The sequence below is a fragment of the Microtus oregoni genome, unplaced genomic scaffold (genome assembly GCF_018167655.1).
Source record: "Microtus oregoni isolate MIOR12 unplaced genomic scaffold, Mior012 000020F_ref0000438, whole genome shotgun sequence".
Lineage (NCBI taxonomy): Eukaryota > Metazoa > Chordata > Mammalia > Rodentia > Cricetidae > Microtus > Microtus oregoni.
In genome coordinates this window covers 39,758,253-39,768,652 of record NW_024543079.1, presented here as the reverse complement: position 1 = coordinate 39,768,652, position 10,400 = coordinate 39,758,253, and positions in this window count along the sequence as shown.

Below are 10,400 nucleotides of genomic sequence, written 5' to 3'. Positions count from 1 at the left end.
TGGGCCCCACACCTTGAAAATCTCACTGCCTTACTAGAAGCCAAACTTTCAGTACATGGAGTTTGAGGCGATAAACCACATCCAGACAGTAGTAAGGGACCACAGCTCCCTAGTCCTGCAGTGGGTTCCCTAATGCTACACGTTATTATAGGATAGCACTGTCTCTGTCAGCTGGATCCCCGGGTCTCTGCAGGATTACCCATGTACACTGAACACCCCTAATTCCTGGAAAGGATGGCGGAGCATGCCATCTGCACAGTATGACACTTGGACAGCGGGGTCACCTCAAGGACAACCCAAAGAACAGCAGTGATAAGTAGGCACACTTATCTCTCTGTTCCTCAAGATGATGGCAGTTTAAAGACTCCGGAGAGGAGATGCTTTCTTCATAGCAGGAAGAACGGAACACACTTCAAGGAGGAGTCGCAGCCATGAGTTCAGTTATGTTCATCTTCCTTCAGCTGTGCTCCCTCCACTAACTTTGTCTCTTTTCCACACTGCTACAATTTGTCCAATGTTATACAAAACATGTCCTTCTAAAAATACTTATCTCTGTGTATGTGCCTGAGTGTATATATATATACACGCCAAGTGCGTGCAGGTGCACTCAGAAGCCAGAAGAGGGCATCAGATCCTCTGGAAATGGAGTTAGAGGCAGTTGTGAGCCCCTCCCACCATCACTGCCATGTGGGTGCTGGGAACTGATCCCAGGTTCTCTGCAGGGCGGTAAGTACTCTGCTGAGTCGCCTCCATCACCACACATCAGTATTTTGGGGTTCTTTATTTCCTTTTAAGGGCTCTTGTTTCATAAAAAATTACGTTTGCATGCTTTTTTACAATTAACTTGTCTTCTATCAATCTAATTCTCAAGATAGGACAGCAGGGGAGAAAGCCCTGTCTCCGCTCTATCCGCTGGCACCAGCCACTGACCCAAGAGAAAAGCAAATCTGACTGATTAAGGCCTGTGCTGTAGGATAACGCTCTTGTACCCTGTAAAGATTTGTCACTCGTATTGGTTTAATAAAATACTGGTTGACCAGTAGGCAGGAAGTATAGGCAGGGCAACAAGACTAGGAGAATTATGGGAAGAGAAAAGGCTTAGTCTGCAGTCACCAACCAGATCAGAGGAAGCAAGTTGAGAATGCCTTCCTCACTAATAAAAGGTACCAACCCACATGGCTACCATAGACAAGAATTATGGGTTAGTTTAAGTCTAAAGCTAGTTAATAATAAGTCTGAGCTAACAGGCCAACCAGTTTATAATTAATATAAGCTTCTGTGTGTTTTGTTGGGAATGAATGGTTGCAGAGCTGGGCAGGACAGAAACTTCTGTCTACAAAGGCCTGGAGTTAACTAACTCTTGAAACATTACCAGACTCCTGCACTCTCAGTGGTAGGCATTCTAGGCTTCTTCACAGGCTGGCTGAGTTCTCAGTCCACCATCAGTAGCAGCTATGCTGAGGCTATTCCTGTCCCCAATACACCCTAGTCCCTTAAGTTTCTTCCATTCTACAAGTACATGCTGTCTCCTGATCTGAACGTCCTCCCATAGTTTTCTGCCAGCTAATCCTCTAACTACCATCTGGATGAGGGCCCCAGGATGCCCGAATACCTATCTGCTTGGATGCATCTCCTTTCCTGTGATGTAATTGTATCCCAGTCCATAACTCCACTTGAAGGTGCTTCTTTCTCTTTAAGAAATTAGCTTTTTAAAATGTTTTGTTAACATATATTAGTTATAAGTTATAATGGGTTTCATCATGATAATTTCCGTACATGTGTATAATGTTTTATTTATCATATTTACTCCTTTTTATAGTCCCCCCACAGACCCTATCCTCTTTCCAACCAGTTCCCCAGCTACTTTCATGTGTTGGTTTTTCTTAACCAATGAGTTTCACTAGAGTTGCTTACAGGCGCACAAGTGAGAGGCCATTCATGGGAGCACAGGTGAGAGGCCATTCACAGGAGCATGGGTGAGAGACCACGGGAGCACGGGTGAGAGGCCATTCACGGGAGCATGGGTGAGAGGCCATTCACGGGAGCATGGGTGAGAGACCACGGGAGCACGGGTGAGAGACCACGGGAGCACGGGTGAGAGACCACGGGAGCATGGGTGAGAGGCTACGGGAGCACAGGTGAGAGGCCATTCACAGGAGCATGGGTGAGAGGCCATTCACGGGAGCATGAGTGAGAGACCACGGGAGCATGGGTGAGAGGCCATTCATGGGAGCATGGGTGAGAGACCACGGGAGCATGTGTGAGAGGGCATTCACGGGAGCATGGGTGAGAGGCCACAGGAGCATGGGTGAGAGGCCACAGGAGCATGGGTGAGAGACCACGGGAGCATGGGTGAGAGGCCATTCATGGGAGCATGGGTGAGAGGCCATTCATGGGAGCATGGGTGAGAGGCCACGGGAGCATGGGTGAGAGGCCATTCACGGGAGCATGGGTGAGAGGCCATTCACGGGAGCATGGGTGAGAGGCAATTCACGGGAGCATGGGTGAGAGGCCATTCACGAGATGCATGGGTGAGAGACCACGGGAGCATGGGTGAGAGACCATTCTCGGGAGCATGGGTGAGAGACCACGGGAGCATGGGTGAGAGGCCACGGGAGCATGGGTGAGAGACCACGGGAGCATGGGTGAGAGGCCATTCATGGGAGCATGGGTGAGAGGCCATTCATGGGAGCATGGGTGAGAGACCACGGGAGCATGGGTGAGAGGCCATTCATGGGAGCATGGGTGAGAGACCACGGGAGCATGGGTGAGACATGGGTGAGAGGCCATTCACGGGAGCATGGGTGAGAGACCACGGGAGCATGGGTGAGAGGCCACGGGAGCATGGGTGAGAGACCACGGGAGCACAGGTGAGAGGCCATTCACGGGAGCATGGGTGAGAGGCCACGGGAGCATGGGTGAGAGGCCATTCATGGGAGCATGGGTGAGAGGCCATTCATGGGAGCATGGGTGAGAGACCACGGGAGCATGGGTGAGAGGCCATTCACGGGAGCATGAGTGAGAGGCCATTCACAGGAGCACGGGTGAGAGGCCATTCACGGGAGCATGGGTGAGAGGCCACGGGAGCATGGGTGAGAGACCACGGGAGCATGGGTGAGAGGCCATTCACGGGAGCACGGGTGAGAGGTCACGGGAGCATGAGTGAGAGGCCATTCACAGGAGCATGGGTGAGAGGCCATTCAGGGGAGCACGTGTAAGAGACCACAGGAGCATGGGTGAGAGACCACGGGAGCATGCGTAAGAGGCCACAGGAGCACGGGTGAGAGGCCATTCTCAGGAGCATAGGTGAGAGGCCATTCAGAGGAGCACGGGCAACCTATCAGTGGCTACAACACTGAAGAGGATGTGTCTCTGAGCGGTATTTTAGTTTCTGGGAACACTCAGAGCAGGCTGGGCAGGACCATCTGGAGGGTGTGTGCAACAGTTAGTTTTTGTTCCTATAACAGACATCCGAGATAAATCAACTTATGAAGATGAAAAGGTTGTTTTGGCTCACAATTTTAGAGGCTTCTGACTCTGGGCTGTTGGCCATGTTGCTTTTTAGCCTGTGGTGACAGAGTATATCATTGTGGGAGTGAAAGACAGGGAAGTTTCTCACTTCATGGTAGCCAGGAAGCAAAGAAAGAGGGGAAGGAGGCGGGATCACAATATCTCCTTTGAGGACATGAGCCCAGTGCCTCATATACTGAAGGGTCCACATCTAACAATATCGCAGGATGTGGACCAAGCTTTAAACACATGGCCTTTGGTGGACATTCAAGATCCAAACAGTACATTACCAAGCTCAGGATCTCAGGCTTCACCTTCAAACACCGCCAATTGTCTCATGTGAGGTCCCAAGAGTGACTTCCTCAGCCCCTTTTCCAGGCTGCTCCCAAGAGCTCCCTCTTCCTCACTGACAAGAGGGAGTGGGGCCATCTTTCCACTCTAGGCTGGATCTGTCTCCCAGCCACTAGCACCTTAGGTGTGGAGACCTACGGAAACAATTCACAGAGCTGATACTGTGGAAACTGGGGGTGATGGGCTGGCTACTGGTCCTGCCAGGCTCAGACTGAGGGCTGTGGGGGCAAGAAACCTCAGTATGCAGGTGGCAGCTAGGAACAGCCTGCCGTGAGCTGTGTATGGAAGAGAAAACCAGTACAGTTGGGGTGTGTATGTGTGTGTGTGAGTGTGTGGGTATGTATGTGAGTGTGTGTGTATGTTTAGTGTATGTGTGAGTGAGTGTATGTGTGTGACAAAGCTAAACCAAAGAGCTATCATTTGGAGTCTCTTAAGAACCCCTGGACAAAGTGGGTGGGTGGGGGGACTCAAAGCCAAGAATGTGACTGAAGTCATCCTTTGGGAAAGGACATCTTTCAAATCGATTCGTCTACCAGAGAACAGGACACCCCACACATTGAGGCAGGCGAGGATTAGAGAGCTAAAAATAATCCCAGGTTATTTAGCGAAGAATCAGCAGGCCATCCCAAGCACACACCTTTTACCCATGATGCAGCCACCCCAGGCTGAAAGCACAGGAGAATGTGGGTGGGGGAGCTGCTGCCATTCTTTCAATGCAAACAACGGGCAGCCTGCAGCAGCAGCAGCAGCAGCAGCAGCAGCAGCAGCAGCAGCAGCTGGTCACAGGACAAGGATGCAAAGCTGTGCTGTGCGTGCACAAGAAGAGAATCATGGGCTGTTTTTAGTTTTTTTTTTTTAATTTTGAGATTATAGTATGATATCATTTCTCTCTTCCCCTTCCTCTTTTCAAGCCCTTCCATAAACCCCTCCTGCCTCTCTTTCAAATTCATAGCCTTTCCCCCCATTAATTGTTATTGCATGCACATACGTGTATACATTAATTGTTACTGCATGCACATACGTGTATACATTAATTGTTATTGCATGCACATACGTGTATACATTAATTGTTATTGCATGCACATACGTGTATACATTAATTGTTATTGCATGCACATACGTGTATACATTATTGTTATTGCATGCACATATGTGTATACATTGTTATTGCATGCACATATGTGTATGCATTATTGTTATTGCATGCACATATGTGTATACATGGATATTCATAAGTATAACCTGCTCAGTCTGTATGTTTTCAGGGCTGACCATTTGGTATTGGATTACCAATTGATGTGCTCTTCCTTGGAGAAGACTGTATCTCCCTTTCTCTTCATGCCTTAGTTGCCTCCATCTCTGTGCGGGATGGGGACCTCCTGGGCTTCCCTCATCCACTGTGGCGTGTCTGCTGCTGTACTTGTTCAGTTCATGTTAGGTAGTCATGTTGGTGAGACATTGTAAAGGGATCTTGTGTTGCAAGGAGGCTGCTTGTTCTTCCCGGCCATCCGGCTAGCTTAGACCCGAAATAATCACACAAAAACTGTATTAATTAAATCACTGCTTGACTCATTAGCTCTAGCCTCTAATTGGCTAACTCTTACATCTTAATTGAACCCATTTCTAGTAATCTGTGTATGTCCATGTGGCTGTGGCTTACCGGCTAAAGTTCTGGCTTCTGTCTCTGGCAGGGCTACATGGTGTCTCTCTGATTCTGCCCTCTTTCTCCCAGCATACAGCCTAGCTTTCTCTGCCTAGTTCTGTTCTTCCCTGCCATAGGCTCAAAGCAGTTCTTTATTCACTAACCAATAAAAGCAACACATAGACAGAAGGACCCCCCCAAACACACACACACACACACACACACACACACACACACACACACACACACGCACCGGTCTTGTGTTGCTGTGGCTGGCCTGGAAGGCCTGACTCACTGGTCAGCATGCACCTGGGGGCAGAGGACTGCTGAACTGGGGACCTTCACAGTTATAAAGGAATGGAACACAAACACTGATGGCGATTTCGTATCATTTTGTCTTCTCAGCCACTAAACAGAAGCATCTCAGATCTTTCTCCCCTGAGTGTGACCCTGTCAGCTGCCCTGATACTGGACCCAGAGAACCCTGGCTATCTGTTTCTTTGCCTTAAAATCGAGATACCAATAGTCCCTACATACTTATTCCACCTTTCCCTTCCTCCAGATCCACTGCTCCTCCATTTCCCTTTGGTAAAGAGCAGGCCACCCAAGGATATCAACAGAACATGTCATAACAAGATGCAGCAAGAACAGACACAAACCCTAATATCAAGGCTGGATCAGGCAACCCACTAGGAGGAAAAGGGTCCCAAGAGCAGGAAAAAGTGTCAAAGACACCCAGCCAACCAGTCACACAGCCAGTCAATCACACAGCCAGCCAGTCACCCAGCCACACAGCCACCCAGCCAACCAGTCACACAGCCAACCAATCACACAGCCAGCCAGTCACCCAGCCAGACAGCCACACAGCCAGCCAGTCACCCAGCCACACATGGAGTAAGATGGAAAGCAAGATATATAGACTGGCTGGCTGTGTGGCTGTGTGGCTATGTGACTGTGTGACTGTGTGACTGTGTGACTGTGTGGCTGGGTGACTGTGTGACTGTGTGACTGTGTGACTGTGTGGCTGGGTGACTGTGTGACTGTGTGACTGTGTGACCGTGTGACTGTGTGACTGTGTGGCTGGGTGACTGTGTGACTGTGTGACTGTGTGGCTGTGTGGCTATGTGACTGTGTGACTGTGTGACTGTGTGGCTGTGAGGCTGTGTGACTGTGTGACTGTGTGACTGTGTGGCTGTGTGGCTGTGTGACTGTGTGACTGTGTGACTGTGTGGCTGTGAGGCTGTGTGACTGTGTGACTGTGTGACTGTGTGACTGTGTGACTGTGTGACTGTGTGACCGTGTGACCGTGTGACCGTGTGACCGTGTGGCTGGGTGACTGTGTGACTGTGTGACTGTGTGGCTGTGTGGCTATGTGACTGTGTGACTGTGTGACTGTGTGGCTGTGAGACTGTGTGACTGTGTGGCTGTGTGGCTGTGTGACTGTGTGACTGTGTGACTGTGTGGCTGTGTGACTGTGTGACTGTGTGACTGGCTGGCTGTGTGACTGTGTGACTGTGTGGCTGTGTGACTGTGTGGCTGTGAGGCTGTGTGACTGTGTGACTGTGTGATTGTGTGGCTGTGAGGCTGTGTGGCTGTGTGGCTGTGTGACTGTGTGGCTGTGTGGCTGTGAGGCTGTGTGACTGTGTGACTGTGTGACTGTGTGGCTGTGTGATTGTGTGGCTGTGTGATTGTGAGGCTGTGTGACTGTGACTGGGTGACTGTGTGACTGGGTGACTGTGTGACTGTGTGACTGTGTGGCTGTGTGATTGTGTGGCTGTGTGATTGTGAGGCTGTGTGACTGTGACTGTGTGAATGGGTGACTGTGTGTCTGTGTGACTGTGTGACTGTGTGACTGTGTGACTGGGTGACTGTGAGGCTGTGTGACTGTGTGACTGGGTGACTGTGAGGCTGTGTGACTGTGTGGCTGTGTGGCTGTGTGGCTGTCCCTGGTGTCCTCTCCTCCCTTTCTCACTCACCCTCCTCATTTTATTCTCTCTGCCTGCCAGCCGCACCTGTTTCTCTCTCCTGCCTACTTATTGGCCATTCAACTCTTTATTAGACCAATCAGGTGTTTTAGGCAGGCAAAGTAGCACAGCTTCACAGAGTTAAACAAATGCAACATAAAAGAACGCAACACATCTTGACATCCTTAAACAAATACTCCACAGCATAAACAATCATAGCACTTCTTAAACTAATATTCTAATCCCCCACACACTGTACCTAGATCCTATTCCTCCCTCCATCATCCTCTCTTCTCCTTCTCCCTCCTAAACTGTCTCCCTTCTTTCCACTCTACCGTCCTTGTGTGTGCCCCATTGCATTTAATTGCTGTTGCCTCCATGAGTGTGGCTGGTGGGGACATTTACTTGAAGAAGGACAACCTTACCACTAAGGACTATGACTTCCCGTCTCCTAGTAACCATTAACTCCTTGTGGCTCCTCTGAGCAGTCGAGGACTTCATGAGCCCTTCCCCCATTCACGATGGAAGGTTGGGGGCCGGCCTTGTGCAGGTGTGCAGGCAGCCATCAATGCTTTAGAAGCCCTTGAGCACATGGCCACTCTAGGCAAGTACTCCACCACTGAGTTACATGGACAGACCCTTTCTAACGTTTTAAAAAAAATGATTCAGGGGCTCAGTAGATTGCCCAGGTTGGCGTTGGACTATTTCTATAGGGCAGGCTGGTCTTGATCTTATGATCCTCCTACCATTGCTTCCGGGGGAGCTGAGGTCATAAGGTGCCGCTGTACTTGGCTGCAGAAGGTGTCCCCTCTGCTTTTCTGAACCTTCCCACAGGGTACTGTGCTGCGCATGTGTCACCTACCAGGAGGAAGGTCATGCCACTGCAGTGTTTGAATTCTGCTATTGTTCAGTCCTCAGCAGGGACCTTGGGTTCCTGCAACAGAGTCACAGACGCATCCTAGACAAACATATACGTCACTTTCCACTGAGCCTGGTAGGTTAAATAGGTAGTCGGGGTGAATAATGTGGTCTACTCAAAAGTGACTGATAAGACAATGTCAACAGCCTGGCTTAGCTGTGTAGAGAGAGGCAAGGATCTCCATGGAGCTGCCCCAGGAATTTGATTGACTGAGACACACTGCCACCTGGTGACGATTATGAGAACTACATGGAAATCCTTAGGACTTGGAATCCAGGAAACCAAAGCAGAGCCCCAGGAGCCCATTAGTGTGCAGGCAGCTCCAGTTACCCCGATGTTAAACTACTCGTGGGCCTTTACTAGGCTATTGATATTCCTATATTATTATTTGAATCAGAGCCCCTGTTTAGAATCCTCTGGCCTCAAACTCACAATGCTGCCCCGGCATCCCAAATGAGAAGAGAGCAGGTGGACCCCGCCGTACTCTGGATTCTTAATTACTTTTCGAAGCACTTCAGAAATCTCACTGCCTTTCCCAGTCTTTCCCTAAGACGCAGCACTTCCTACTTTCTGTTATTGTCCGTCACTTTAGCCTCCTTTCGAGGGATCCCGTGATGGGAGCCATGTAGCATTGTGCTGCGGGCTCTGGATCTTTCTCTGGATCGGCAAGGTGTTTCATTCCTTTATTGTTGACTAACAGCCCACTGCATGAACACACTGCAATTTGTTTTCTATTATGCTGTGATGGGCATTTGGGCCATTTCCAGTTTGGGTTGCTGTAATGGCGAGCTAATGACACACTTACAGAAATCTTTTATCTAAACTATTGCCTTTTTATATAAAAACCTCTGAACTTAGCACTAGGGATATTTCCAGGAATCCACAGGGAAATCCCAGCTAAGGCTCTAAGCAACAGTGAAGAAGATGCCTAAACTGACCTTCCCCTGTAATCAGATTGGTGACTACCTTAATTGTCATCATAGACCCTTCATCCAGCAACTGATGGAAGCAGATACAGAGATCACCAGCCAAGCACTGGGCCGAGCTACCAGAGTCCAGTCCAAGAGAGGAAGGAACGATAATATGAGCCACGTGGTCAAGACTATGATGGTGACACGCACAGAAATAGCTGACCTCAGCTAGTGAGAGCTCACTGATTCTGGACTGATAGGAGGAACCTGCATAGACCAAACTAGGCCCACTGAATGTGGGGGACAGTTGAGAGGCTTGGACAGTCTGTGGGGCCACTGGCAGTGGTACCAGGATTTACTCCTAGTGCTTGAACTGGCGTCTCGGAGCACACGCTCTTTGGAGGGATACCTTACTCAGTCTAAATATGGGGAGGGGGCCTTGGTCTTGCCTGGAAATGAAGTGTCAGTCTTTTGTTGTTGCCCCATGAGAAGCCTTATCCTTCCTGAGGAGTGGATGTGGTAGTGGGGTGAGAGGGTGGGGTGGGAGGAAGGGAGTGAAAATGGGGATAGCTATGTAAAATGAGAAAAGATTGCACTTAAATATGCTCAATTTAAAAAAGAAAAGATAATGGCTCCAGGGATAAAGATCAAGGATTGACATATGCTAAAGAAAAGTTATAATAATAATGTGCCTAAGATAGGGTACTACATGAGGCTTTGTGCTCATAACATCTTGGAACACATCCTGGTAGATGAGGGCAGCTGTATTTGAGAACACGTCATGGGTATGTCTACCAAACACCCACAGATGGATTAAAATGGAACTTTAAAACAGATAAAAACTCAGAGGCACTATGGGTGTAGCTCTATGGCAGAGTGCACGCTTAACCTTCCAGAGGCCCAGGCTCTGTCCCCACCAGTCCCTGCCAATGTTCCTTCTTCATGGTGATGTGTGGGTCCCAAGTGGTACAGGCTGAATGGACAGATTGCTACACATCAGAGGTGACACAGGCCTTTGTCTGGAGGCGTCTTCGTTACTGTACCACAGCTTGTGGCGTCTCTTGAGCAATGGAGAAGGAAGAGCTGGGACTGGGGAGCACAGG